The sequence below is a fragment of the Hydractinia symbiolongicarpus genome, chromosome 2 (assembly GCF_029227915.1).
Source record: "Hydractinia symbiolongicarpus strain clone_291-10 chromosome 2, HSymV2.1, whole genome shotgun sequence".
In the NCBI taxonomy this organism is placed as follows: domain Eukaryota; kingdom Metazoa; phylum Cnidaria; class Hydrozoa; order Anthoathecata; family Hydractiniidae; genus Hydractinia; species Hydractinia symbiolongicarpus.
The window spans coordinates 17,678,583-17,706,554 of record NC_079876.1 but is presented as its reverse complement, the minus strand read 5'-3'; the positions used below and the strand labels follow the sequence as shown (position 1 = coordinate 17,706,554).

The window sequence follows — 27,972 nt, the reverse complement described above, 5'->3', positions numbered from 1 at the left end:
CTGAATTTAATAGACTAGAACATGAATTCTAACAGCCAAATGCGTCGGCCGGGAATCGAACCCGGATCTATTGCTTGGAAGGCCACAATGCTAATCTTTACACCACCGACGCTGACAGCAGAATTGTTGGAGTTATTGCAGGTAAGGTACTTTCGCGATCAAAGTAAGGACATCTTTCGTATTATATGCATTTCCCTTGTGTCTTCACAACTTGAAAATATTTTCTGGCAAAAACAAGTTGCCCTTCTAATCATCTTCAAAGGAGAACCCACACGTACACAATTTAATAGACTAGAGCATCAAAACAAGCAGTCAAATGGTTAACCGGAATCGAAACCGGATCTATTGCTTGGAAGGCAACAATACTAACTTTACACCACCGCCGGTGGCAGCAGAATTGTTGGAGTTATTGCAGGTAAGGTACTTTCGCGATCAAAATAAGGGCATCTTTCGTATTATATGCACTTCCCTTGTGTTTTCACAACTTGAAAACATTAACTGTCCAAACAAAAATTTGCCTTCCTAATCACCTTCAAAGTAGAAACAACTCGTACTGAATTTAATAGACTAGAACATGTAGTCTAGCAGCCAAATGCGTCGGCCGGGAATCGAACCCGGATCTATTGCTTGCATGGCAACAATGCTAACCTTTACACCACCGACGCTGACAGGATAATTGTTGGAGTTATTACAGGTAAGATACTTTCGCGATCAAAATAAGGGCATCTTTCGTATTACATGCATTTCTTTTGTGTCTTCACAACTTGAAAACATTAACTGTCCAAAAAAATTTGCCCTCCTAATCACCTTCAAAGCAGAAACCACACGTACGGAATTTAATAGACTAGAACATGTAATCTAGCGGCCAAATGCGTCCGCCGGGAATCGAATCGGGATCTATTGCTTAGAAGGCTACAATGCTAAACTTTACACCACCGACGCTGACAGCAGAATTGTTGGAGTTATTGCAGGTAAGGTATTTTCGCGATCAAAGTAAGGACATCTTTCGTATTATATGCATTTCCCTTGTGTCTGCACAACTTGAAAACATTAGCCGGCAAAAACAAGTTGCCCTCCTAATCATCTTCAAAGGAGAACCCACACGTACTGAATTTAATAGACTAGAACATGTAATCTAGCAGCGAAATGCGTCGGCCGGGAATCGAACCCGGATCTATTGCTTGGAATCCAACAATGCTAACCTTTACACCACCGACGCTGACAGAAGAATTGGTGGAGTTATTGCAGGTAAGGTACTTTCGCGATCAAAGTAAGGACATCTTTCGTATTATATGCATTTCCCTTGTGTCTTCACCACTTGAAAACATTTTCTGGCAAAAACAAGTTGCCCTCCCAATCATCTTCAAAGTAGAAACGACACGTACTGAATTTAATAGACTAGAACATGTAATCTAGTAGCGAAATGCGTCGGCCGGGAATCGAATCGGGATCTATTGCTTGGAAGGCAACAATGCTAACCTTTGCACCACCGACGCTGACAGCAGAATTGTTGTAGTTATTGCAGGTAAGGTATTTTCGCGATTAAAGTAAGGACATCTTTCGTTTTATATACATTTCCCTTGTGTCTGCACAACTTGAAAACATTAGCTGGCAAAAATAAGTTGCCATCCTAATCATCTTCAAAGGAGAACCCACACGTACAGGATTTAATAGACTAGAACATCATATCTAGCAGCCATATGCGTCACCTGGGAGGTGAGCCAGGATCTATTGCTTGGAAGACAAAAATAATAACTTTTACACCACCGACGCTGACAGAAGTATTGTTGGAGTTATTACAGGTAAGGTACTTTCGCGATCAAAATAAGGGCATCTTTAGAATTATATGCATTTCCCTTGTGTCTTCACAACTTGAAAACAATAAGTGTCAAAAAAAAATTGTCCTCCTAATCACCTTCAAAGTAGAAACGACACGTACTGAATTTAATAGACTAGAACATGTAGTCTAGCAGCCAAATGCGTCGACCGGGAATCGAACCCGGATCTATTGCTTGGAAGGCAACAATACTAACCTTTACACCACCGCCGGTGGCAGCAGAATTGTTGGAGTTATTGCAGGTAAGGTACTTTCGCGATTAAAATAAGGGCATCTTTCGTATTATATGCACTTCCCTTGTGTTTTCACAACTTGAAAACATTAACTGTCCAACAAAATTTGCCTTCCTAATCACCTTCAAAGTAGAAACGACACGTACTGAATTTATTAGACTAGAACATGTAGTCTAGCAGCCAAATGCGTCGGCCGGGAATCGAACCCGAATCTATTGCTTGGAAGGCAACAATGCTAACCTTTACACCACCGACGCTGACAGGATAATTGTTGAAGTTATTACAGGTAAGGTACTTTCGCGATCAAAATAAGGGCATCTTTCGTATTACATGCATTTCTTTTGTGTCTTCACAACTTGAAAACATTAACTGTCCAAAAAAATTTGCCCTCCTAATCACTTTCAAAGCAGAAACCACACGTACGGAATTTAATAGACTAGAACATGTAATCTAGCGGCCAAATGCTTCCGCCGGGAATCGAATCGGGATCTATTGCTTGGAAGGCAACAATGCTAACCTTTACACCACCGACGCTGACAGCAGAATTGTTGGAGTTATTGCAGGTAAGGTATTTTCGCGATCAAAGTAAGGACATCTTTCGTATTATATGCATTTCCCTTGTGTCTGCACAACTTGAAAACATTAGCCGGCAAAAACTAGTTGCCCTCCTAATCATCTTCAAAGGAGAACCCACACATACATAATTTAATAGACTAGAACATCATATCTAGCAGCCAAATGCGTCAACTGGGAAGTGAACCAGGATCTATTGCTTGGAAGACAAAAATAATAACTTTTACACCACCGACGCTGACAGCAGAACTGTTGGAGATATTGCAGGTAAGGCACTTTCGCGATTAAAATAAGGGCATCCTTCGTATTATATGCATTTCCCTTGTGTCTTCACAACTTGAAAACATTAACTGTCCAAACAATATTTGCCCTGCTAATCACCTTCAAAGTAGAAACGACACGTACTGAATTTAATAGACTAGAACATGTAATCTAGCAGCGAAATGCGTCGGCCGGGAATCGAACCCGGATCTATTGCTTGGAAGGCAACAATGCTAACCTTTACACCACCGACGCTGACAGAAGAACTGGTGGAGTTATTTCAGGTAAGGTACTTTCGCGATCAAAGTAAGGACATCTTTCGTATTATATACATTTCCCTTGTGTCTGCACAACTTGAAAACATTAGCTGGCAAAAATAAGTTGCCCTTCTAATCATCTTCAAAGGAGAACCCACACGTACAGGATTTAATAGACTAGAACATCATATCTAGCAGCCATATGCGTCACCTGGGAGGTGAACCAGGATCTATTGCTTGGAAGACAAAAATAATAACTTTTACACCACCGACGCTGACAGCAGAATTGTTGGAGGTATTGCAGGTATGGCACTTTCGCGATCAAAATAAGGGCATCCTTCGCATTATATGCATTTCCCTTGTGTCTTCACAACTTGAAAACATTAACTGTCCAAACAATATTTGCCCTGCTAATCACCTTCAAAGTAGAAACGACACGTACTGAAATTAATAGTCTAGAACATGTAATCTAGCAGCGAAATGCGTCGGCCGGGAATCAAACCCGGATCTATTGCTTGGAAGGCAACAATACTAACCTTCACACCACCGCCGGTGGCAGCAGAATTGTTGGAGTTATTGCAGGTAAGGTACTTTCGCGATCAAAATAAGGGCATCTTTCGTATTATATGCACTTCCCTTGTGTTTTCACAACTTGAAAACATTAACTGTCCAAACAAAATTTGCCTTCCTAATCACCTTCAAAGTAGAAACGACACGTACTGAATTTAATAGACTAGAACATGTAGTCTAGCAGCCAAATGCGTCGGCCGGGAATCGAACCCGAATCTATTGCTTGGAAGGCAACAATGCTAACCTTTACACCACCGACGCTGACAGGATAATTGTTGGAGTTATTACAGGTAAGGTACTTTCACGATCAAAATAAGGGCATCTTTCGTATTACATGCATTTCTTTTGTGTCTTCACAACTTGAAAACTTTAACTGTCCAAAAAAATTTGCCCTCCTAATCACCTTCAAAGCAGAAACCACACGTACGGAATTTAATAGACTAGAACATGTAATCTAGCGGCCAAATGCGTCCGCCGGGAATCGAACCAGGATCTATTGCTTGGAAGACAAAAAGAAAAACTTTTACACCACCGACGCTGACAGCAGAATTGTTGGAGATATTGCAGGTAAGGCACTTTCGCGATTAAAATAAGGGCATCCTTCGTATTATATGCATTTCCCTTGTGTCTTCACAACTTGAAAACATTAACTGTCCAAACAATATTTGCCCTGCTAATCACCTTCAAAGTAGAAACGACACGTACTGAATTTAATAGACTAGAACATGTAATCTAGCAGCGAAATGCGTCGGCCGGGAATCGAACCCGGATCTATTGCTTGGAAGGCAACAATGCTAACCTTTACACCCCCGACGCTGACAGAAGAACTGGTGGAGTTATTGCAGGTAAGGTACTTTCGCGATCAAATAAAGGACATCTTTCGTATTATATGCATTTCCCTTGTGTCTTCACCACTTGAAAACATTTCCTGGCAAAAACAAGTTGCCCTCCTAATCATCTTCAAAGTAGAAACGACACGTACTGAATTTAATAGACTAGAACTTGTAATCTAGTAGCGAAATGCGTCGGCCGGGAATCGAATCGGGATCTATTGCTTGGAAGGCAACAATGCTAACCTTTACACCACCGACGCTGACAGCAGAATTGTTGGAGTTATTGCAGGTAAGGTATTTTCGCGATTAAAGTAAGGACATCTTTCGTGTTATATACATTTCCCTTGTGTCTGCACAACTTGAAAACATTAGCTGGCAAAAATAAGTTGCCCTCTTAATCATCTTCAAAGGAGAACCCACACGTACAGGATTTAATAGACTAGAACATGTAATTTTGTAGCGAAATGCGTCAGCCGGGAATCGAACACGGATCTATTGCTTGGAAGGCAACAATGCTAACCTTTACACCACCGACGCTGACAGAAGTATTGTTGGAGTTATTACAGGTAAGGTACTTTGGCGATCAAAATAAGGGCATCTTTAGAATTATATGCATTTCCCTTGTGTCTTCACAACTTGAAAACAATAAGTGTCAAAAAAAATTTGTCCTCCTAATTATCTCTTAAGTAGGAACCACAAAAACTGAATTTAATAGACTAGAGCATGAAATCTAACAGCCAAATGCGTCGACCGGGAATCAAACCCGGATCTATTGCTTGGAAAGCCACAATGCTAACATTTACACCACCGACGCTGACAGCAGAATTGTTGGAGTTATTGCGGGTAAGGTACTTTCGCGAACAAAATAAGGGCATCTTTCGTATTATATGCACTTCCCTTGTGTTTTCACAACTTGAAAACATTAACTGTCCAAACAAAATTTGCCCTCCTAGTTACCTTCAAAGTAAAAACGGCACGTACTCAATTTAATAGACTGTAACATGTAGTCTAGCAGCCAAATGCGTCGGCCGGGTATCGAACCCGGATCTATTGCTTGGAAGGCAACAATGCTAACCTTTACACCACCGACGCTGACAGGATAATTGTTGGAGTTATTACAGGTAAGGTACTTTCGCGATCAAAATAAGGGCATCTTTCGTATTACATGCATTTCTTTTGTGTCTTTACAACTTGAAAACATTAACTGTCCAAAAAAATTTGCCCTCCTAATCACCTTCAAAGCAGAAACCACACGTACGGAATTTAATAGACTAGAACATGTAATCTAGCGGCCAAATGCGTCCGCCGGGAATCGAATCGGGATCTATTGCTTGGAAGGCAACAATGCTAACCTTTACACCACCGACGCTGACAGCAGAATTGTTGGAGTTATTGCAGGTAAGGTATTTTTGCGATCAAAGTAAGGACATCTTTCGTGTTATATGCATTTCCCTTGTGTCTGCACAACTTGAAAACATTAACTGGCAAAAACAAGTTGCCCTCCTAATCATTTTCAAAGGAGAACCCACACGTACAGAATTTAATAGACTAGAACATCATATCTAGCAGCCGAATGCGTCAACTGGGAAGTGAACCAGGATCTATTGCTTGGAAGATAAAAATAATAACTTTTACACCACCGACGCTGACAAAAGTATTGTTGGAGTTATTGCAGGTAAGGTACTTTCGCGATCAAAGTAAGTTCATCCATCGTATTATATGCATTTCCCTTGTGTCTTCACAACTTTAAAACATTTCCTGGCAAAAACAAGTTGCCCACCTAATCATCTTCAAAGTAGAAACGACACGTACTGAATTTAATACACTAGAACATGTAATCTGGTAGCGAAATGCGTCGGCCGGGAATCGAACCCTGATCTTTTGCTTGGAAGGCAACAATGCCAACCTTTACACCACCGACGCTGACAGAAGAATTGTTAGAGTTATTACAGGAAAGGTACTTTCGCGATCAAAGTAAGGACATCTTTCGTATTATATGCATTTCCCTTGTGTCTTCACAACTTGAAAATATTTTCTGGCAAAAACAAGTTGCCCTCCTAATCATCTTCAAAGTAGAAACGACACGTACTGAATTTAATAGACTAGAACATGTAATCTAGTAGCAAAATGCGTCGGCCGGGAATCGAACCCGGATCTATTGCTTGGAATGCAACAATGCCAACCTTTACACCACCGACGCTGACAGAAGAATTGTTGGAGTTATTGCAGGTAAGGTACTTTCGCGATCAAAGTAAGGACATCTTTCGTATTATATGCATTTCTCTTGTGTCTTCACAACTTGAAAATATTTTCAAAAACAAGTTGCCCTCCTAATCATCTTGAAAGGAGAACCCACACGTACACAATTTAATAGACTAGAACATCAAAACAAGCAGGCAAATGGGTCGGCTGGAATCGAAACCGGATCTATTGCTTGGAAGGCAACAATGCTAACCTTTACACCACCGACGCTGACAGCAGAATTGTTGGAGGTATTGCAGGTAAGGCACTTTCGCAATCAAAATAAGGGCATCCTTCGTATTATATGCATTTCCCTTGTGTCTTCACAACTTGAAAACATTTTCTGGCAATAAAAAGTTGCCCTCCTAATCATCATTTAAGTAGGAACCACAAAAACTGAATTTAATAGACTAGAGCATGAAATCTAACAGCCAAATGCGTCGGCCGGGAATCGAACCCGGATCTATTGCTTGGAAGGCCACAATGCTAATCTTTACACCACCGACGCTGACAGCAGAATTGTTGGAGTTATTGCAGGTAAGGTATTTTCGCGATCAAAGTAAGGACATCTTTCGTACTATATGTATTTCCCTTGTGTCTGCACAAGTTGAAAACATTAGCTGGCAAAACAAGATGCCCTCCTAATCATCTTCAATGTAGAAACGACACGTACTGAATTTAATAGACTAGAACATGTAATTTAGTAGCGAAATGAGTCGGCTGGGAATCGAAGTCGGATCTATTGCTTGGAAGGCAACAATGCTAACCTTTAGACCACCGACGCTGACAGCAGAATTGTTGGAGGTATTGCAGCTAAGGCACTTTCGCGATCAAAATAAGGGCATCTTACGTATTATATGCATTTCCCTTGTGTCTTCACAACTTGAAAACATTAACTGCCCAAACAAAATTTGCCCTCCTAATCGCCTTCAAAGTAGAAACGACACGTACTGAATTTAATAGACTAGAACATGTAATTTAGTAGCGAAATGCGTCGGCCGGGAATCGAACCCGGATCTATTGCTTGGAAGGCAACAATGCTGACCTTTACACCACCGACGCTGACAGAAATATTGTTGGAGTTATTACAGCTAAGGTACTTTCGCGATCAAAATAAGGGCATATTACGTATTGTATGCATTTACCTTGTGTCTTCACAACTTGAAAACATTAACTGCCCAAACAAAATTTGCCCTCCTAATTGCCTTCAAAGTAGAAACGACACGTACTGAATTTAATAGACTAGAACATGTAATTTAGTAGCAAAATGCGTAGGCCGGGAATCGAACCCGGATCTAATACTTGGAAGGCAACAATGCTAACCTTTACACCACCGACGCTGACAGAAGAATTGTTGGAGCTATTGCAGGTAAGGTACTTTCGCGATCAAAGTAAGGACATCTTTCGTATTATATGCATTTCCCTTGTGTCTTCACAACTTGAAAATATTTTCTGGCAAAAACAAGTTGCCCTCCTAATCATCTTTAAAGGAGAACCCACACGTACACAATTTAATAGACTAGAACATCAAAACAAGCAGCCAAATGGGTCGGCCGGAATCGAAACCGGATCTATTGCTTGAAAGGCAACAAAGCTAACCTTTACACCACCGACGCTGACAGCAGAATTGTTGGAGGTATTGCAGGTAAGGCACTTTCGCGATCAAAATAAGGGCATCCTTCGTATTATATGCATTTCCCTTGTGTCTTCACAACTTAAAAACATTTTCTGGCAAAAACAAGTTGCCCTCCTAATCATCTTTTAAGTAGGAACCACAAAAACTGAATTTAATAGACTAGAGCATGAAATCTAACAGCCAAATGCGTCGGCCGGGAATCGAACCCGGATCTATTGCTTGGAAGGCCACAATGCTAATCCTTACACCACCGACGCTGACAGCAGAATTGTTATAGTTATTGCAGGTAAGGTATTTTCGCGATCAAAGTAAGGACATCTTTCGTATTAAATGCATTTCCCTTGTGTCTGTACAACTTGAAAACATTAGCTGGCAAAACTAGTTGCCCTCCTATTCATCTTTTAAGTAGGAACCACAAAAACTGAATTTAATAGACTAGAACATGAAATCTAACAGCCAAATGCGTCGGCCGGGAATCCAACCCGGATCTATTGCTTGGAAGGCAACAATGTCAACCTTAACACCACCGACTCTGACAGCATAATTGTTGGAGTTATGACAGGTAAGGTACTTTCGCAATCAAAATAAGGGCATCTTACGTATTATATGCATTTCCCTTGTGTCTTCACAACTTGAAAACATTAACTGCCCAAACAAAATTAGCGCCCTCCTAATCACCTTCAAAGTAGAAACGACACGTACTGAATTTAATAGACTAGAACATGTAATTTTGTAGCGAAATGCGTCGGCCGGGAATCGAACACGGATCTATTGCTTGGAAGGCAACAATGCTAACCTTTACACCACCGACGCTGACAGAAGTATTGTTGGAGTTATTACAGGTAAGGTACTTTGGCGATCAAAATAAGGGCATCTTTAGAATTATATGCATTTCCCTTGTGTCTTCACAACTTGAAAACAATAAGTGTCAAAAAAAAATTGTCCTCCTAATCATCTTTTAAGTAGGAACCACAAAAACTGAATTTAATAGACTAGAGCATGAAATCTAACAGCCAAATGCGTCGGCCGGGAATCAAACCCGGATCTATTGCTTGGAAAGCCACAATGCTAACATTTACACCACCGACGCTGACAGCAGAATTGTTGGAGTTATTGCAAGTAAGGTACTTTCGCGATCAAAGTAAGGACATCTTTCGTATTATATGCATTTCCCTTGTGTTTGCACAACTTGAAAACATTAGCTGGCAAAAACAAGTTGCCCTCCTAATCATCTTTTAAGTAGGAACCACACAAACTGAATTTAATAGACTAGAACATGAAATCTAACAGCCAAATGCGTCGGCTTGGAATGGAACCCGGATCTATTGCTTGGAAGGCAACAATGTCAACCTTTACACCACCGACGCTGACAGCAGAATTGTTGGAGTTATGGCAGGTAAGGTACTTTCGCGATCAAAATAAGGGCATCTTACGTATTATATGCATTTCCCTTGTGTCTTCACAACTGGAAAACATTTTCTGGCAAAAACAAGTTGCCCTCCTAATCATCTTCAAAGTAGAAACGACACGTACTGAATTTAATAGACTAGAACATGTAATCTAGTAGCGAAATGCGTCGGCCGGAATCGAAACCGGATCTATTGCTTGGAAGGCAACAATACTAACATTTACACCACCGCCGGTGGCAGCAGAATTGTCGGAGTTATTGCGGGTAAGGTACTTTCGCGAACAAAATAAGGGCATCTTTCGTATTATATGCACTTCCCTTGTGTTTTCACAACTTGAAAACATTAACTGTCCAAACAAAATTTGCCCTCCTAGTTACCTTCAAAGTAAAAACGGCACGTACTCAATTTAATAGACTGTAACATGTAGTCTAGCAGCCAAATGCGTCGGCCGGGTATCGAACCCGGATCTATTGCTTGGAAGGCAACAATGCTAACCTTTACACCACCGACGCTGACAGGATAATTGTTGGAGTTATTACAGGTAAGGTACTTTCGCGATCAAAGTAAGGACATCTTTCGTGTTATATGCATTTCCCTTGTGTCTTCACAACTTGAAAACATTTTCTGGCAAAAACAAGTTGCCCACCTAATCATCTTCAAAGTAGAAACGACACGTACTGAATTTAATACACTAGAACATGTAATCTGGTAGCGAAATGCGTCGGCCGGGAATCGAACCCGGATCTATTGCTTGGAAGGCAACAATGCTAACCTTTACACCACCGACGCTGACAGAAGAATTGTTGGAGTTATTGCAGTTAAGGTACTTTCGCGATCAAAGTAAGGACATCTTTCGTATTATATGCATTTCCCTTGTGTCTTTACAACTTGAAAATATTTTCTGGCAAAAACAAGTTGCCCTCCTAATCATCTTGAAAGGAGAACCCACACGTACACAATTTAATAGACTAGAACATCACAACAAGCAGCCAAATGGGTCGGCTGGAATCGAAACCGGATCTATTGCTTGGAAGGCAACAATGCTAACCTTTACACCACCGACACTGACAGCAGAATTGTTGGAGGTATTGCAGGTAAGGCACTTTCGCAATCAAAATAAGGGCATCCTTCGTATTATATGCATTTCCCTTGTGTCTTCACAACTTGAAAACATTTTCTGGCAAAAACAAGTTGCCCTCCTAATCATCTTGAAAGGAGAACCCACACGTACACAATTTAATAGACTAGAACATCACAACAAGCAGCCAAATGGGTCGGCTGGAATCGAAACCGGATCTATTGCTTGGAAGGCAACAATGCTAACCTTTACACCACCGACACTGACAGCAGAATTGTTGGAGGTATTGCAGGTAAGGCACTTTCGCAATCAAAATAAGGGCATCCTTCGTATTATATGCATTTCCCTTGTGTCTTCACAACTTGAAAACATTTTCTGGCAATAAAAAGTTGCCCTCCTAATCATCATTTAAGTAGGAACCACAAAAACTGAATTTAATAGACTAGAGCATGAAATCTAACAGCCAAATGCGTCGGCCGGGAATCGAACCCGGATCTATTGCTTGGAAGGCCTCAATGCTAATCTTTACACCACCGACGCTGACAGCAGAATTGTTGGAGTTATTGCAGGTAAGGTATTTTCGCGATCAAAGTAAGGACATCTTTCGTACTATATGCATTTCCCTTGTGTCTGCACAAATTGAAAACATTAGCTGGCAAAACAAGATGCCCTCCTAATCATCTTCAATGTAGAAACGACACGTACTGAATTTAATAGACTAGAACATGTAATCTAGTAGCGAAATGCGTCGGCTGGGAATCGAACCCGGATCTATTGCTTGGAAGGCAACAATGCTAACCTTTAGACCACCGACGCTGACAGCAGAATTGTTGGAGATATTGCAGGTAAGGTATTTTCGCGATTAAAGTAAGGACATTTTTCGTATTATATACATTTCCCTTGTGTCTGCACAACTTGAAAACATTAGCTGGCAAAAATAAGTTGCCCTCCTAATCATCTTCAAAGGAGAACCCAGACGTACACAATTTAATAGACTATAACATCAAAACAAGCAGCCAAATGGGTCGGCCGGAATCGAAACCGGATCTATTGCTTGGAAGGCAACAAAGCTAACCTTTACACCACCGACGCTGAGAGCAGAATTGTTGGAGGTATTGCAGGTAAGGCACTTTCGCGATCAAAATAAGGGCATCCTTCGTATTATATGCATTTCCCTTGTGTCTTCACAACTTAAAAACATTTTCTGGCAAAAACAAGTTGCCCTCCTAATCATCTTTTAAGTAGGAACCACAAAAACTGAATTTAATAGACTAGAGCATGAAATGTAACAGCCAAATGCGTCGGCCGGGAATCGAACCCGGATCTATTGCTTGGAAGGCCACAATGCTAATCTTGACACCACCGACGCTGACAGCAGAATTGTTGGAGTTATTGCAGGTAAGGTATTTTCGCGATCAAAATAAGGGCATCTTACGTATTATATGCATTTCCCTTGTGTCTTCACAACTTGAAAACATTAACTGCCCAAACAAAATTTGCCCTCCTAATCGCCTTTAAAGTTGAAACGACACGTACTGAATTTAATAGACTAGAACATGTAATTTAGTAGCAAAATGCGTCGGCCGGGTATCGAACCCGGATCTATTGCTTGGAAGGCAACAATGCTAACCTTTACACCACCGACGCTGACAGAAATATTTTTGGAGTTATTACAGCTAAAGTAGTTTCGCGATCAAAATAAGGGCATCTTACGTATTATATGCATTTCCCTTGTGTCTTCACAACTTGAAAACATTAACTGCCCAAACAAAATTTGCCCTCCTAATCGCCTTCAAAGTAGAAACGACACGTACTGAATTTAATAGACTAGAACATGTAATTTAGTAGCGAAATGCGTCGGCCGGGAATCGAACCCGGATCTAATACTTGGAAGGCAACAATGCTAACCTTTACACCACCGACGCTGACAGAAAAATTGTTGGAGCTATTGCAGGTAAGGTACTTTCGCGATCAAAGTAAGGACATCTTTCGTATTATATGCATTTCCCTTGTGTCTTCACAACTTGAAAATATTTTCTGGCAAAAAAAAATTGCCCTCCTAATCATCTTTTAAGTAGGAACCACAAAAACTGAATTTAATAGACTAGAGCATGAAATGTAACAGCCAAATGCGTCGGCCGGGAATCGAACCCGGATCTATTGCTTGGAAGGCCACAATGCTAATCTTTACACCACCGCCGGTGGCAGCAGAATTGTTGGAGTTAATGCAGGTAAGGTACTTTCGCGATCAAAATAAGGGCATCTTTCGTATTATATGCACTTCCCTTGTGTTTTCACAACTTGAAAACATTAACTGTCCAAACAAAATTTGCCCTCCTAATCACCTTCAAAGTAGAAACGACACGTACTGAATTTAATAGACTAGAACATGTAGTCTAGCAGCCAAATGCGTCGGCCGGGAATCGAACCCGAATCTATTGCTTGGAAGGCAACAATACTAACCTTTACACCACCGCCGGTGGCAGCAGAATTGTTGGAGTTATTGCAGGTAAGGTACTTTCGCGATCAAAATAAGGGCAACTTTCGTATTATATGCACTTCCCTTGTGTTTTCACAACTTGAAAACATTAACTGTCCAACAAAATTTGCCTTCCTAATCACCTTCAAAGTAGAAACGACACGTACTGAATTTATTAGACTAGAACATGTAGTCTAGCAGCCAAATGCGTCGGCCGGGAATCGAAGCCGAATCTATTGCTTGGAAGGCAACAATGCTAACCTTTACACCACCGACGCTGACAGGATAATTGTTGAAGTTATTACAGGTAAGGTACTTTCGCGATCAAAATAAGGGCATCTTTCGTATTACATGCATTTCTTTTGTGTCTTCACAACTTGAAAACATTAACTGTCCAAAAAAATTTGCCCTCCTAATCACCTTCAAAGCAGAAACCACACGTACGGAATTTAATAGACTAGAACATGTAATCTAGCTGCCAAATGCGTCCGCCGGGAATCGAATCGGGATCTATTGCTTGGAAGGCAACAATGCTAACCTTTACACCACCGACGCTGACAGGATAATTGTTGAAGTTATTACAGGTAAGGTACTTTCGCGATCAAAATAAGGGCATCTTTCGTATTACATGCATTTCTTTTGTGTCTTCACAACTTGAAAACATTAACTGTCCAAAAAAATTTGCCCTCCTAATCACCTTCAAAGCAGAAACCACACGTACGGAATTTAATAGACTAGAACATGTAATCTAGCTGCCAAATGCGTCCGCCGGGAATCGAATCGGGATCTATTGCTTGGAAGGCAACAATGCTAACCTTTACACCACCGACGCTGACAGCAGAATTGTTGGAGTTATTGCAGGTAAGGTATTTTCGCGATCAAAGTAAGGACATCTTTCGTATTATATGCATTTCCCTTGTGTCTGCACAACTTGAAAACATTAGCCGGCAAAAACAAGTTGCCCTCCTAATCATCTTCAAAGGAGAACCCACACGTACATAATTTAATAGACTAGAACATCATATCTAGCAGCCAAATGCGTCAACTGGGAAGTGAACCAGGATCTATTGCTTGGAAGACAAAAATAATAACTTTTACACCACCGACGCTGACAGCAGAATTGTTGGAGATATTGCAGGTAAGGCACTTTCGCGATTAAAATAAGGGCATCCTTCGTACTATATGCATTTCCCTTGTGTCTTCACAACTTGAAAACATTAACTGTCCAAACAATATTTGCCCTGCTAATCACCTTCAAAGTAGAAACGACACGTACTGAATTTAATAGACTAGAACATTTAATCTAGCAGCGAAATGCGTCGGCCGGGAATCGAACCCGGATCTATTGCTTGGAAGGCAACAATGCTAACCTTTACACCACCGACGCTGACAGAAGAACTGGTGGAGTTATTGCAGGTAAGGTACTTTCGCGATCAAAGTAAGGACATCTTTCGTATTATATGCATTTCCCTTGTGTCTTCACCACTTGAAAACATTTCCTGGCAAAAACAAGTTGCCCTCCTAATCATCTTCAAAGTAGAAACGACACGTACTGAATTTAATAGACTAGAACATGTAATTTAGTAGCGAAATGCGTCGGCCGGGAATCGAACCCGGATCTATTGCTTGGAAGGCAACAATGCTAACCTTTACACCACCGACGCTGACAGAAATATTGTTGGAGTTATTACAGCTAAGGTACTTTCGCGATCAAAATAAGGGCATCTTACGTATTATATGCATTTCCCTTGTGTCTTCACAACTTGAAAACATTAACTGCCCAAACAAAATTTGCCCTCCTAATCGCCTTCAAAGTAGAAACGACACGTACTGAATTTAATAGACTAGAACATGTAATTTAGTAGCGAAATGCGTCGGCCGGGAATCGAACCCGGATCTAATACTTGGAAGGCAACAATGCTAACCTTTACACCACCGACGCTGACAAAAAAATTGTTGGAGCTATTTCAGGTAAGGTACTTTCGCGATCAAAGTAAGGACATCTTTCGTATTACATGCATTTCCCTTGTGTCTTCACAACTTGAAAATATTTTTTGGCAAAAACAAGTTGCCCTCCTAATCATCTTAAAAGGAGAACCCAGACGTACACAATTTAATAGACTAGAACATCAAAACAAGCAGCCAAATGGGTCGGCCGGAATCGAAACCGGATCTATTGCTTGGAAGGCAACAAAGCTAACCTTTACACCACCGACGCTGAGAGCAGAATTGTTGGAGGTATTGCAGGTAAGGCACTTTCGCGATCAAAATAAGGGCATCCTTCGTATTATATGCATTTCCCTTGTGTCTTCACAACTTAAAAACATTTTCTGGCAAAAACAAGTTGCCCTCCTAATCATCTTTTAAGTGGGAACCACAAAAACTGAATTTAATAGACTAGAGCATGAAATGTAACAGCCAAATGCGTCGGCCGGGAATCGAACCCGGATCTATTGCTTGGAAGGCCACAATGCTAATCTTTACACCACCGACGCTGACAGCAGAATTGTTATAGTTATTGCAGGTAAGGTATTTTCGCGATCAAAGTAAGGACATCTTTCGTATTATATGCATTCCCCTTGTGTCTGCACAACTTGAAAACATTAGCTGGCAAAACAAGTTGCCCTCCTAATCATCTTCAATGTAGAAACGACACGTACTGAATTTAATAGACTAGAACATGTAATCTAGTAGCGAAATGCGTCGTCTGGGAATCGAACCCGGATCTATTGCTTGGAAGGCAACAATGCTAACCTTTAGACCACCGACGCTGACAGCAGATTTGTTGGAGGTATTGCAGGTAAGGCACTTTCGCGATCAAAATAAGGGCATCCTTCGTATTATATGCATTTCCCTTGTGTCTTCACAACTTGAAAACATTAACTGTCCAAACAATATTTGCCCTGCTAATCACCTTCAAAGTAGAAACGACACTTACTGAATTTAACAGACTAGAACATGTTATTTAGTAGCGAAATGCGTCGGCCGGGCATCGAACCCGGATCTATTGCTTGGAAGGCAACAATACTAACCTTTACACCACCGCCGGTGGCAGCAGAATTGTTGGAGTTATTGCAGGTAAGGTACTTTCGCGATCAAAATAAGGGCATCTTTCGTATTATATGCACTTCCCTTGTGTTTTCACAACTTGAAAACATTAACTGTCCAACAAAATTTGCCTTCCTAATCACCTTCAAAGTAGAAACGACACGTACTGAATTTATTAGACTAGAACATGTAGTCTAGCAGCCAAATGCGTCGGCCGGGAATCGAACCCGAATCTATTGCTTGGAAGGCAACAATGCTAACCTTTACACCACCGACGCTGACAGGATAATTGTTGAAGTTATTACAGGTAAGGTACTTTCGCGATCAAAATAAGGGCATCTTTCGTATTACATGCATTTCCCTTGTGTATTCACCACTTGAAAACATTTCCTGGCAAAAACAAGTTGCCTTCCTAATCATCTTCAAAGTAGAAACGACACGTACTGAATTTAATAGACCAGAACTTGTAATCTAGTAGCAAAATGCGTCGGCCGGGAATCGAATCGGGATCTATTGCTTGGAAGGCAAAAATGCTAACCTTTACACCACCGACGCTGACAGCAGAATTGTTGGAGTTATTGCAGGTAAGGTATTTTCGCGATCAAAGTAAGGACATCTTTCGTATTATATACATTTCCCTTGTGTCTGCACAACTTGAAAACATTAGCTGGCAAAAATAAGTTGCCCTCCTAATCATCTTCAAAGGAGAACCCACACGTACAGGATTTAATAGACTAGAACATCATATCTAGCAGCCATATGCGTCACCTGGGAGGTGAACCAGGATCTATTGCTTGGAAGACAAAAATAATAACTTTTACACCACCGACGCTGACAGCAGAATTGTTGGAGGTATTGCAGGTATGGCACTTTCGCGATCAAAATAAGGGCATCCTTCGCATTATATGCATTTCCCTTGTGTCTTCACAACTTGAAAACATTAACTGTCCAAACAATATTTGCCCTGCTAATCACCTTCAAAGTAGAAACGACACGTACTGAAATTAATAGTCTAGAACATGTAATCTAGCAGCGAAATGCGTCGGCCGGGAATCAAACCCGGATCTATTGCTTGGAAGGCAACAATACTAACCTTTACACCACCGCCGGTGGCAGCAGAATTGTTGGAGTTATTGCAGGTAAGGTACTTTCGCGATCAAAATAAGGGCATCTTTCGTATTATATGCACTTCCCTTGTGTTTTCACAACTTGAAAACATTAACTGTCCAAACAAAATTTGCCTTCCTAATCACCTTCAAAGTAGAAACGACACGTACTGAATTTAATAGACTAGAACATGTAGTCTAGCAGCCAAATGCGTCGGCCGGGAATCGAACCCGAATCTATTGCTTGGAAGGCAACAATGCTAACCTTTACACCACCGACGCTGACAGGATAATTGTTGGAGTTATTACAGGTAAGGTACTTTCACGATCAAAATAAGGGCATCTTTCGTATTACATGCATTTCTTTTGTGTCTTCACAACTTGAAAACATTAACTGTCCAAAAAAATTTGCCCTCCTAATCACCTTCAAAGCAGAAACCACACGTACGGAATTTAATAGACTAGAACATGTAATCTAGCGGCCAAATGCGTCCGCCGGGAATCGAACCAGGATCTATTGCTTGGAAGACAAAAAGAATAACTTTTACACCACCGACGCTGACAGCAGAATTGTTGGAGATATTGCAGGTAAGACACTTTCGCGATTAAAATAAGGGCATCCTTCGTATTATATGCATTTCCCTTGTGTCTTCACAACTTGAAAACATTAACTGTCCAAACAATATTTGCCCTGCTAATCACCTTCAAAGGAGAACCCAGACGTACACAATTTAATAGACTATAACATCAAAACAAGCAGCCAAATGGGTCGGCCAGAATCGAAACCGGATCTATTGCTTGGAAGGCAACAAAGCTAACCTTTACACCACCGACGCTGAGAGCAGAATTGTTGGAGGTATTGCAGGTAAGGCACTTTCGCGATCAAAATAAGGGCATCCTTCGTATTATATGCATTTCCCTTGTGTCTTCATAACTTAAAAACATTTTCTGGCAAAAACAAGTTGCCCTCCTAATCATCTTTTAAGTAGGAACCACAAAAACTGAATTTAATAGACTAGAGCATGAAATGTAACAGCCAAATGCGTCGGCCGGGAATCGAACCCGGATCTATTGCTTGGAAGGCCACAATGCTAATCTTTACACCACCGACGCTGACAGCAGAATTGTTATAGTTATTGCAGGTAAGGTATTTTCGCGATCAAAGTAAGGACATCTTTCGTATTATATGCATTTCCCTTGTGTCTGCACAACTTGAAAACATTAGCTGGCAAAACAAGTTGCCCTCCTAATCATCTTCAATGTAGAAACGACACGTACTGAATTTAATAGACTAGAACATGTAATCTAGTAGCGAAATGCGTCGTCTGGGAATCGAACCCGGATCTATTGCTTGGAAGGCAACAATGCTAACCTTTAGACCACCGACGCTGACAGCAGATTTGTTGGAGGTATTGCAGGTAAGGCACTTTCGCGATCAAAATAAGGGCATCCTTCGTATTATATGCATTTCCCTTGTGTCTTCACAACTTGAAAACATTAACTGTCCAAACAATATTTGCCCTGCTAATCACCTTCAAAGTAGAAACGACACTTACTGAATTTAACAGACTAGAACATGTTATTTAGTAGCGAAATGCGTCGGCCGGGAATCGAACCCGGATCTATTGCTTGGAAGGCAACAATGCTAACCTTTACACCACCGACGCTGACAGCAGAATTGTTGGAGTTATGACAGGTAAGGTACTTTCGCGATCAAAGTAAGGACATCTTTCGTGTTATATGCATTTCCCTTGTGTCTCCACAACTTGAAAACATTAGCTGGCAAAAACAAGTTGCCCTCCTAATCATCTTCAAAGGAGAACCCACACGTACACAATTTAATAGACTAGAACATCATATCTAGCAGCCAAATGCGTCAACTGGGAACCGAACCCGGATCTATTGCTTGGAAGGCAACAATGCTAACCTTTACACCACCGACGCTGACAAAAGTATTGTTGGAGTTTTTGCAGGTAAGGTGCTTTCGCGATCAAAGTAAGGACATCCTTCGTATTATATGTATTTCCCTTGTGTCTTCACAACTTGAAAACATTTTCTGGCAAAAACAAGTTGCCCTCTAATCATCTTCAAAGTAAAAACGACACGTACTGAATTTAATAGACTAGAACATATAATCTAGTTCCGAAATGCGTCGGTCGGGAATCGAACCTGGATCTATTGCTTGAAAGGCAACAATGCTAACCTTTACACCACCGACGCTGACAGAAGAATTGTTGGAGTTATTACAGGTAAGGTACTTTCGCCATCAAAATAAGGGCATCTTTAGAATTATATGAATTTCCCTTGTGTCTTCACAACTTGAAAACAATAAGTGTCAAAAAAAATTTGTCCTCCTAATCATCTTTTAAGTAGGAACCACAAAAACTGAATTTAATAGACTAGAACATGAAATCCAACAGTCAAATGCGTCGGCCGGGAATCGAACCCGGATCTTTTGCTTGGAAGGCCACAATGCTAATCTTTACACCACCGACGCTGACAGCAGAATTGTTGGAGTTATTGCAGGTAAGGCACTTTCGCGATCAAAATAAGGGCATCCTTCGTATTTTATGCATTTCCCTTGTGTCTTCACAACTTGAAAACATTAACTGTCCAAACAATATTTGCCCTGCTAATCATCTTCAAAGTAGAAACGACATGTACTGAATTTAATAGACTAGAACATGTAGCCTAGCAGCGAAATGCATCGGCCGGAACCGAACCCGGATCTATTGCTTGGAAGGCAAAAATGCTAACCTTTACACCACCGACGCTGACAAAAGTATTGTTGGAGTTTTTGCAGGTAAGGTGCTTTCGCGATCAAAGTAAGGACATCCTTCGTATTATATGTATTTCCCTTGTGTCTTCACAACTTGAAAACATTTTCTGGCAAAAACAAGTTGCCCTCCTAATCATCTTCAAAGTAAAAACGACACGTACTGAATTTAATAGACTAGAACATGAAATCTAACAGCCAAATGCGTCGGCCGGGAATCGAACCCGGATCTATTGCTTAAAAGGCAACAATGTCAACATTTACACCACCGACACTGACAGCAGAATTGTTGGAGTTATGACAGGTAAGGTACTTTCGCGATCAAAGTAAGGACATCTTTCGTGTTATATGCATTTCCCTTGCGTCTGCACAACTTGAAAACATTAGCTGGCAAAAACAAGTTGCCCTCCTATTCATCTTCAAAGGAGAACCCACACGTACACAATTTAATAGACTAGAACATCATATGTAGCAGCCAAATGCGTCAACTGGGAAGTGAACCAGGATCTTTTGCTTGGAAGACAAAAATAATAACTTTTACACCACCGACGCTGACAGCAGAATTGTTGGAGGTATTGCAGGTAAGGCACTTTCGCGATCAAAATAAGGGCATCCTTCGTATTTTATGCATTTCCCTTGTGTCTTCACAACTTGAAAACATTAACTGTCCAAACAATATTTGCCCTGCTAATCACCTTCAAAGTAGATACGACACGTACTGAATTTAATAGACTAGAACATGTAGTCTAGCAGCGAAATGCATCGGCCGGGAACCGAACCCGGATCTATTGCTTGGAAGGCAACAATGCTAACCTTTACACCACCGACGCTGACAAAAGTATTGTTGGAGTTTTTGCAGGTAAGGTGCCTTCGCGATCAAAGTAAGGACATCCTTCGTATTATATGCATTTCCCTTGTGTCTTCACAACTTGAAAACATTTCCTGGCAAAAACAAGTTGCCCTCCTAATCATCTTCAAAGTAGAAACGACACGTACTGAATTTAATAGACTAGAACTTATAATCTAGTTGCGAAATGCGTCGGCCGGGAATTGAACCCGGATCTATTGCTTGGAAGGCAACAATGCTAACCTTTACACCACCGCCGGTGGCAGCAGAATTGTTGGAGTTATTACAGGTAAGGTACTTTCGCGATCAAAGTAAGGACATCCTTTGTATTATATGCATTTCCCTTGTGTCTTCACAACTTGAAAACATTTCCTGGCAAAAACAAGTTCCCTCCTAATCATCTTCAAAGTAGAAACTACACGTACTGAATTTAATAGACTAGAACATGTAATCTAGTAGCGAAATGCGTCGGCCGGGAATCGAACCCGGATCTATTGCTTGGAAGGCAACAATGCTAACCTTTACACCACCGACGCTAACAGCAGAATTGTTGGAGTTATGGCAGGTAAGGTACTTTCGCGATCAAAATAAGGGCATATTACGTATTATATGCAATTCCCTTGTGTCTTCACAACTTGAAAACAATAAGTGTCAAAAACAATTTGTCCTCCTAATCATCTTTTAAGTAGGAACCACAAAAACTGAATTTAATAGACTAGAACATGAAATCTAACAGCCAAATGCGTCGGCCGGGAATCGAACCCGGATCTATTGCTTGGAAGGCAACAATGTCAACCTTTACACCACCGACGCTGACAGCAGAATTGTTGGAGTTATGACAGGTAAGGTACTTTCGCGATCAAAGTAAGGACATCTTTCGTATTATATGCATTTCCCTTGTGTCTGCACAACTTGAAAACATTAGCTGGCAAAAACAAGTTGCCCTCCTAATCATCTTCAAAGGAGAACCCACACGTACAGAATTTAATAGACTAGAACATCATATCTAGCAGTCAAATGCGTCAACTGGGAAGTGAACCAGGATCTTTTGCGTGGAAGACAAAAATAATAACTTTTACACCACCGACGCTGACAGCAGAATTGTTGGAGGTATTGCAGGTAAGGCACTTTCGCGATCAAAATAAGGGCATCCTTCGTATTATATGCATTTCCCTTGTGTCTTCATAACTTGAAAACATTAACTGTCCAAACAATATTTGCCCTGCTAATCACCTTCAAAGTAGAAACGAGACGTACTGAATTTAATAGACTAGAACATGTAGTCTAGCAGCGAAATGCGTCGGCCGGGAACCGAACCCGGATCTATTGCTTGGAAGGCAACAATGCTAACCTTTACACCACCGACGCTGACAAAAGTATTGTTGGAGTTATTGCAGGTAAGGTACTTTCGCGATCAAAGTAAGGACATCCTTTGTATTATATGCATTTCCCTTGTGTCTTCACAACTTGAAAACATTTCCTGGCAAAAACAAGTTGCCCTCCTAATCATCTTCAAAGTAGAAACGACACGTACTGAATTTAATAGACTAGAACATGTAAACCAGTAGCGAAATGCGTCGGCCGGGAATCGAACCCGGATCTATTGCTTGAAAGGCAACAATGCTAGCCTTTACACCACCGACGCTGACAGAAGAATTGATGGAGTTATTACAGGTAAGGTACTTTCGCGATCAAAATAAGGGCATCTTTAGAATTATATGCATTTCCCTTGTGTCTTCACAACTTGAAAACAATAAGTGTCAAAAAAAATTTGTCCTCCTAATCATCTTTTAAGTAGGAACCACAAAAACTGAATTTAATAGACTAGAACATGAAATCCAACAGCCAAATGCGTCGGCCGGGAATCGAACCCGGATCTATTGCTTGGAAGGCCACAATGCTAATCTTTACACCACCGACGCTGAGAGCAGAATTGTTGGAGTTATTGCAGGTAAGGTACTTTCGCGATCAAAGTAAGGACATCTTTTGTATTATATGCATTTCCCTTGTGTCTTCACAACATGAAAACATTTCCTGGAAAAAACAAGTTGCCCTCCTAATTATCTTCAAAGTAGAAACGACACGTACTGAATTTAATAGACTAGAACATGTAATCTAGTAGCGAAATGCGTCGGCCGGGAATCGAACCCGGATCTATTGCTTGGAAGGCAACAATGCTAACCTTTACACCACCGACGCTGACAGTAGAATTGTTGGAGTTATGGCAGGTAAGGTACTTTCGCGATCAAAGTAAGGACATCTTTCGTATTATATGCATTTCCCTTGTGTCTTCACAACTAGAAAATATTTTCTGGCAAAAACAAGTTGCCCTACTAATCATCTTCAAAGGAGAACCCACACGTACACAATTTAATAGACTAGAACATCAAAACAAGCAGCCAAAAGGGTCGGCCGGAATGGAAACCGGATCTATTGCTTGGAAGGCAACAATACTAACCTTTACACCACCGACGCTGACAGAAGTATTGTTGGGGTTATTACAGGTAAGGTACTTTCGCGATCAAAATAAGGGCATCTTTAGAATTATATGCATTTCCCTTGTGTTTTCACAACTTGAAAACATTAACTGTCCAAACAAAATTTGCCTTCCTAATCATCTTCAAAGTAGAAACGACACGTACTGAATTTAATAGACTAGATCATGTAATCTAGTGGCGAAATGCGTCGGCCGGGAATCGAACCCGGATCTATTGCTTGGAAGGCAACAATGCTAACCTTTACACCACCGACGCTGACAAAAGTATTGTTGGAGTTATTACAGGTAAGGTACTTTCGCGATCAAAATAAGGGCATCTTTAGAATTATATGCATTTCCCTTGTGTCTTCACAACTTGAAAACAATAAGTGTCAAAAAAAATTTGTCCTCCTAATCATCTTTTAAGTAGGAACCACAAAAACTGAATTTAATAGACTAGAACATGAAATCTAACAGCCAAATGCGTCGACCGGGAATCGAACCCGGATCTATTGCTTGGAAGGCAACAATACTAACCTTTACACCACCGCCGGTGGCAGCAGAATTGTTGGAGTTTTTGCAGGTAAGGTACTTGCGCGATCAAAATAAGGTCATCTTTCGTATTATATGCACTTCCCTTGTGTTTTCACAACTTGAAAACATTAACTGTCCAAACAAAATTTGCCTTCCTAATCATCTTCAAAGTAGAAACGACACGTACTGAATTTAATAGACTAGAACATGTAATCTAGTAGCGAAATGCGTCGGCCGGGAATCGAACCCGGATCTATTGCTTTGAAGGTAAAAATGCTAGCCTTTACACCACCGACGCTGACAGAAGTATTGTTGGAGTTATTACAGGTAAGGTACTTTCGCGATCAAAATAAGGGCATCTTTAGAATTATATGCATTTCCCTTGTGTCTTCACAACTTGAAAACAATAACTGTCAAAAAAAATTTGTCCTCCTAATCATCTTTTAAGTAGGAACCACAAAAACTGAATTTAATAGACTAGAACATGAAATCTAACAACCAAATGCGTCGGCCGGGAATCGAACCCGGATCTATTGCTTGGAAGGCCACAATGCTAACCTTTACACCACCGACGCTGACAGCAGAATTGTTGGAGTTATTGCAGGTAAGGTACTTTCGCGATCAAAATAAGGTCATCTTTCGTATTATATGCACTTCCCTTGTGTTTTCACAACTTGAAAATATTTTTTGGCAAAAACAAGTTGCCCTCCCAATCATCTTCAAAGGAAAACCCACTCGTACACAATTTAATAGACTAGAACATTAAAACAAGCAGCCAAATGGGTCGGCCGAAATCGAAACCAGATCTATTGCTTGGAAGGCAACAATACTAACCTTTACACCACCGCCGGTGGCAGCAGAATTGTTGGAGTTATTGCAGGTAAGGTACTTTCGCGATCAAAATAAGGGCATCTTTCGTATTATATGCACTTCCCTTGTGTTTTCACAACTTGAAAACATTAACTGTCCAAACAAAATTTGTCCTCCTAATCACCTTCAAAGTAGAAACGACACGTACTGAATTTAATAAACTTGAACATGTAGTCTAGCAGCCAAATGCGTCGGCCGGGAATCGAACCCGGATCTATTGCTTGGAAGGCAACAATACTAACCTTTACACCACCGCCAGTGGCAGCAGAATTGTTGGAGTTATTGCAGGTAAGGTACTTTCGCGATCAAAATAAGGGCATCTTTCGTAATTTATGCACTTCCCTTGTGTTTTCACAACTTGAAAACATTAACTGTCCAAACAAAATTTGCCTTCCTAATCATCTTCAAAGTAGAAACGACACGTACTGAATTTAATAGACTAGAACATGTAATCTAGTAGCGAAATGCGTCGGCCGGGAATCGAACCCGGATCTATTGCTTGGAAGGCAACAATGCTAACCTTTACACCACCGACGCTGACAGAAGTATTGTTGGAGTTATTGCAGGTAAGGTACTTTCGCGATCAAAATAAGGGCATCTTTAGAATTATATGCATTTCCCTTGTGTCTTCACAACTTGAAAACAATAAGTGTCAAAAAAAATTGTCCTCCTAATCATCTTTTAAGTAGGAACCACAAAAACTGAATTTAATAGACTAGAACATGAATTCTAACAGCCAAATGCGTCGGCCGGGAATCGAACCCGGATCTATTGCTTGGAAGGCCACAATGCTAATCTTTACACCACCGACGCTGACAGCAGAATTGTTGGAGTTATTGCAGGTAAGGTACTTTCGCGATCAAAGTAAGGACATCTTTCGTATTATATGCATTTCCCTTGTGTCTTCACAACTTGAAAATATTTTCTGGCAAAAACAAGTTGCCCTTCTAATCATCTTCAAAGGAGAACCCACACGTACACAATTTAATAGACTAGAGCATCAAAACAAGCAGTCAAATGGGTCAACCTGAATCGAAACCGGATCTATTGCTTGGAAGGCAACAATACTAACTTTACACCACCGCCGGTGGCAGCAGAATTGTTGGAGTTATTGCAGGTAAGGTACTTTCGCGATCAAAATAAGGGCATCTTTCGTATTATATGCACTTCCCTTGTGTTTTCACAACTTGAAAACAAATAACTGTCCAAACAAAAATTTGCCTTCATAATCACCTTCAAAGTAGAAACAACTCGTACTGAATTTAATAGACTAGAACATGTAGTCTAGCAGCCAAATGCGTCGGCCGGGAATCGAACCCGGATCTATTGCTTGCATGGCAACAATGCTAACCTTTACACCACCGACGCTGACAGGATAATTGTTGGAGTTATTACAGGTAAGATACTTTCGCGATCAAAATAAGGGCATCTTTCGTATTACATGCATTTCTTTTGTGTCTTCACAACTTGAAAACATTAACTGTCCAAAAAAATTTGCCCTCCTAATCACCTTCAAAGCAGAAACCACACGTACGGAATTTAATAGACTAGAACATGTAATCTAGCGGCCAAATGCGTCCGCCGGGAATCGAATCGGGATCTATTGCTTAGAAGGCAACAATGCTAAACTTTACACCACCGACGCTGACAGCAGAATTGTTGGAGTTATTGCAGGTAAGGTATTTTCGCGATCAAAGTAACGACATCTTTCGTATTATATGCATTTCCCTTGTGTCTGCACAACTTGAAAACATTAGCCGGCAAAAACAAGTTGCCCTCCTAATCATCTTCAAAGGAGAACCCACACGTACTGAATTTAATAGACTAGAACATGTAATCTAGCAGCGAAATGCGTCGGCCGGGAATCGAACCCGGATCTATTGCTTGGAATCCAACAATGCTAACCTTTACACCACCGACGCTGACAGAAGAATTGGTGGAGTTATTGCAGGTAAGGTACTTTCGCGATCAAAGTAAGGACATCTTTCGTATTATATGCATTTCCCTTGTGTCTTCACCACTTGAAAACATTTTCTGGCAAAAACAAGTTGCCCTCCTAATCATCTTCAAAGTAGAAACGACACGTACTGAATTTAATAGACTAGAACATGTAATCTAGTAGCGAAATGCGTCGGCCGGAAATCGGATCGGGATCTATTGCTTGGAAGGCAACAATGCTAACCTTTTCACCACCGACGCTGACAGCAGAATTGTTGGAGTTATTGCAGGTAAGGTATTTTCGCGATTAAAGTAAGGACATCTTTCGTTTTATACACATTTCCCTTGTGTCTGCACAACTTGAAAACATTAGCTGGCAAAAATAAGTTGCCATCCTAATCATCTTCAAAGGAGAACCCACACGTACAGGATTTAATAGACTAGAACATCATATCTAGCAGCCATATGCTTCACCTGGGAGGTGAGCCAGGATCTATTGCTTGGAAGACAAAAATAATAACTTTTACACCACCGACACTGACAGAAGTATTGTTGGAGTTATTACAGGTAAGGTACTTTCGCGATCAAAATAAGGGCATCTTTAGAATTATATGCATTTCCCTTGTGTCTTCACAACTTGAAAACAATAAGTGTCAAAAAAAAATTGTCCTCCTAATCACCTTCAAAGTAGAAACGACACGTACTGAATTTAATAGACTAGAACATGTAGTCTAGCAGCCAAATGCGTCGACCGGGAATCGAACCCGGATCTATTGCTTGGAATCCAACAATGCTAACCTTTACACCACCGACGCTGACAGAAGAATTGGTGGAGTTATTGCAGGTAAGGTACTTTCGCGATCAAAGTAAGGACATCTTTCGTATTATATGCATTTCCCTTGTGTCTTCACCACTTGAAAACATTTTCTGGCAAAAACAAGTTGCCCTCCTAATCATCTTCAAAGTAGAA

General features: G+C 40.8%; 35 non-coding genes across 35 annotated transcripts; all 35 read right to left on the bottom strand.

Annotated features, from left to right (window-relative positions):
- Positions 1-40: 40 nt before the first annotated feature.
- On the bottom strand, positions 41-112 carry Trnag-ucc (transfer RNA glycine (anticodon UCC)). The gene has a single exon. It is a non-coding gene; the product is annotated as a tRNA-Gly (tRNA).
- Positions 113-593: 481 nt separating this feature from the next.
- Trnaa-ugc (transfer RNA alanine (anticodon UGC)) lies at positions 594-665 on the bottom strand. Its single transcript has one exon. It is a non-coding gene; the product is annotated as a tRNA-Ala (tRNA).
- A 1,590-nt stretch (positions 666-2,255) lies between these two features.
- Trnag-ucc (transfer RNA glycine (anticodon UCC)) lies at positions 2,256-2,327 on the bottom strand. Its single transcript has one exon. It is a non-coding gene; the product is annotated as a tRNA-Gly (tRNA).
- Positions 2,328-3,087: 760 nt separating this feature from the next.
- Positions 3,088-3,159, bottom strand: Trnag-ucc (transfer RNA glycine (anticodon UCC)). Its single transcript has one exon. It is a non-coding gene; the product is annotated as a tRNA-Gly (tRNA).
- A 761-nt stretch (positions 3,160-3,920) lies between these two features.
- On the bottom strand, positions 3,921-3,992 carry Trnag-ucc (transfer RNA glycine (anticodon UCC)). The gene has a single exon. It is a non-coding gene; the product is annotated as a tRNA-Gly (tRNA).
- Positions 3,993-4,475: 483 nt separating this feature from the next.
- On the bottom strand, positions 4,476-4,547 carry Trnag-ucc (transfer RNA glycine (anticodon UCC)). Its single transcript has one exon. It is a non-coding gene; the product is annotated as a tRNA-Gly (tRNA).
- Positions 4,548-5,029: 482 nt separating this feature from the next.
- On the bottom strand, positions 5,030-5,101 carry Trnag-ucc (transfer RNA glycine (anticodon UCC)). Its single transcript has one exon. It is a non-coding gene; the product is annotated as a tRNA-Gly (tRNA).
- A 483-nt stretch (positions 5,102-5,584) lies between these two features.
- Positions 5,585-5,656, bottom strand: Trnag-ucc (transfer RNA glycine (anticodon UCC)). The gene has a single exon. It is a non-coding gene; the product is annotated as a tRNA-Gly (tRNA).
- A 1,585-nt stretch (positions 5,657-7,241) lies between these two features.
- Trnag-ucc (transfer RNA glycine (anticodon UCC)) lies at positions 7,242-7,313 on the bottom strand. Its single transcript has one exon. It is a non-coding gene; the product is annotated as a tRNA-Gly (tRNA).
- Positions 7,314-7,795: 482 nt separating this feature from the next.
- Positions 7,796-7,867, bottom strand: Trnag-ucc (transfer RNA glycine (anticodon UCC)). Its single transcript has one exon. It is a non-coding gene; the product is annotated as a tRNA-Gly (tRNA).
- A 759-nt stretch (positions 7,868-8,626) lies between these two features.
- Positions 8,627-8,698, bottom strand: Trnag-ucc (transfer RNA glycine (anticodon UCC)). Its single transcript has one exon. It is a non-coding gene; the product is annotated as a tRNA-Gly (tRNA).
- Positions 8,699-9,182: 484 nt separating this feature from the next.
- On the bottom strand, positions 9,183-9,254 carry Trnag-ucc (transfer RNA glycine (anticodon UCC)). Its single transcript has one exon. It is a non-coding gene; the product is annotated as a tRNA-Gly (tRNA).
- A 1,036-nt stretch (positions 9,255-10,290) lies between these two features.
- Trnag-ucc (transfer RNA glycine (anticodon UCC)) lies at positions 10,291-10,362 on the bottom strand. Its single transcript has one exon. It is a non-coding gene; the product is annotated as a tRNA-Gly (tRNA).
- Positions 10,363-10,567: 205 nt separating this feature from the next.
- Positions 10,568-10,639, bottom strand: Trnag-ucc (transfer RNA glycine (anticodon UCC)). The gene has a single exon. It is a non-coding gene; the product is annotated as a tRNA-Gly (tRNA).
- Positions 10,640-12,503: 1,864 nt separating this feature from the next.
- Trnag-ucc (transfer RNA glycine (anticodon UCC)) lies at positions 12,504-12,575 on the bottom strand. The gene has a single exon. It is a non-coding gene; the product is annotated as a tRNA-Gly (tRNA).
- A 206-nt stretch (positions 12,576-12,781) lies between these two features.
- Trnag-ucc (transfer RNA glycine (anticodon UCC)) lies at positions 12,782-12,853 on the bottom strand. Its single transcript has one exon. It is a non-coding gene; the product is annotated as a tRNA-Gly (tRNA).
- Positions 12,854-14,722: 1,869 nt separating this feature from the next.
- Trnag-ucc (transfer RNA glycine (anticodon UCC)) lies at positions 14,723-14,794 on the bottom strand. Its single transcript has one exon. It is a non-coding gene; the product is annotated as a tRNA-Gly (tRNA).
- Positions 14,795-14,999: 205 nt separating this feature from the next.
- Trnag-ucc (transfer RNA glycine (anticodon UCC)) lies at positions 15,000-15,071 on the bottom strand. Its single transcript has one exon. It is a non-coding gene; the product is annotated as a tRNA-Gly (tRNA).
- A 206-nt stretch (positions 15,072-15,277) lies between these two features.
- On the bottom strand, positions 15,278-15,349 carry Trnag-ucc (transfer RNA glycine (anticodon UCC)). The gene has a single exon. It is a non-coding gene; the product is annotated as a tRNA-Gly (tRNA).
- Positions 15,350-15,830: 481 nt separating this feature from the next.
- On the bottom strand, positions 15,831-15,902 carry Trnag-ucc (transfer RNA glycine (anticodon UCC)). The gene has a single exon. It is a non-coding gene; the product is annotated as a tRNA-Gly (tRNA).
- A 759-nt stretch (positions 15,903-16,661) lies between these two features.
- On the bottom strand, positions 16,662-16,733 carry Trnag-ucc (transfer RNA glycine (anticodon UCC)). The gene has a single exon. It is a non-coding gene; the product is annotated as a tRNA-Gly (tRNA).
- Positions 16,734-17,771: 1,038 nt separating this feature from the next.
- On the bottom strand, positions 17,772-17,843 carry Trnag-ucc (transfer RNA glycine (anticodon UCC)). Its single transcript has one exon. It is a non-coding gene; the product is annotated as a tRNA-Gly (tRNA).
- A 759-nt stretch (positions 17,844-18,602) lies between these two features.
- Trnag-ucc (transfer RNA glycine (anticodon UCC)) lies at positions 18,603-18,674 on the bottom strand. Its single transcript has one exon. It is a non-coding gene; the product is annotated as a tRNA-Gly (tRNA).
- A 482-nt stretch (positions 18,675-19,156) lies between these two features.
- Positions 19,157-19,228, bottom strand: Trnag-ucc (transfer RNA glycine (anticodon UCC)). The gene has a single exon. It is a non-coding gene; the product is annotated as a tRNA-Gly (tRNA).
- Positions 19,229-21,095: 1,867 nt separating this feature from the next.
- On the bottom strand, positions 21,096-21,167 carry Trnag-ucc (transfer RNA glycine (anticodon UCC)). The gene has a single exon. It is a non-coding gene; the product is annotated as a tRNA-Gly (tRNA).
- A 481-nt stretch (positions 21,168-21,648) lies between these two features.
- On the bottom strand, positions 21,649-21,720 carry Trnag-ucc (transfer RNA glycine (anticodon UCC)). Its single transcript has one exon. It is a non-coding gene; the product is annotated as a tRNA-Gly (tRNA).
- A 205-nt stretch (positions 21,721-21,925) lies between these two features.
- On the bottom strand, positions 21,926-21,997 carry Trnag-ucc (transfer RNA glycine (anticodon UCC)). The gene has a single exon. It is a non-coding gene; the product is annotated as a tRNA-Gly (tRNA).
- A 483-nt stretch (positions 21,998-22,480) lies between these two features.
- On the bottom strand, positions 22,481-22,552 carry Trnag-ucc (transfer RNA glycine (anticodon UCC)). Its single transcript has one exon. It is a non-coding gene; the product is annotated as a tRNA-Gly (tRNA).
- Positions 22,553-23,034: 482 nt separating this feature from the next.
- Positions 23,035-23,106, bottom strand: Trnag-ucc (transfer RNA glycine (anticodon UCC)). Its single transcript has one exon. It is a non-coding gene; the product is annotated as a tRNA-Gly (tRNA).
- A 205-nt stretch (positions 23,107-23,311) lies between these two features.
- Positions 23,312-23,383, bottom strand: Trnag-ucc (transfer RNA glycine (anticodon UCC)). Its single transcript has one exon. It is a non-coding gene; the product is annotated as a tRNA-Gly (tRNA).
- A 482-nt stretch (positions 23,384-23,865) lies between these two features.
- On the bottom strand, positions 23,866-23,937 carry Trnag-ucc (transfer RNA glycine (anticodon UCC)). The gene has a single exon. It is a non-coding gene; the product is annotated as a tRNA-Gly (tRNA).
- Positions 23,938-24,697: 760 nt separating this feature from the next.
- Trnag-ucc (transfer RNA glycine (anticodon UCC)) lies at positions 24,698-24,769 on the bottom strand. Its single transcript has one exon. It is a non-coding gene; the product is annotated as a tRNA-Gly (tRNA).
- A 760-nt stretch (positions 24,770-25,529) lies between these two features.
- On the bottom strand, positions 25,530-25,601 carry Trnag-ucc (transfer RNA glycine (anticodon UCC)). The gene has a single exon. It is a non-coding gene; the product is annotated as a tRNA-Gly (tRNA).
- A 204-nt stretch (positions 25,602-25,805) lies between these two features.
- On the bottom strand, positions 25,806-25,877 carry Trnag-ucc (transfer RNA glycine (anticodon UCC)). Its single transcript has one exon. It is a non-coding gene; the product is annotated as a tRNA-Gly (tRNA).
- Positions 25,878-26,360: 483 nt separating this feature from the next.
- Trnaa-ugc (transfer RNA alanine (anticodon UGC)) lies at positions 26,361-26,432 on the bottom strand. Its single transcript has one exon. It is a non-coding gene; the product is annotated as a tRNA-Ala (tRNA).
- Positions 26,433-27,972: the final 1,540 nt, after the last annotated feature.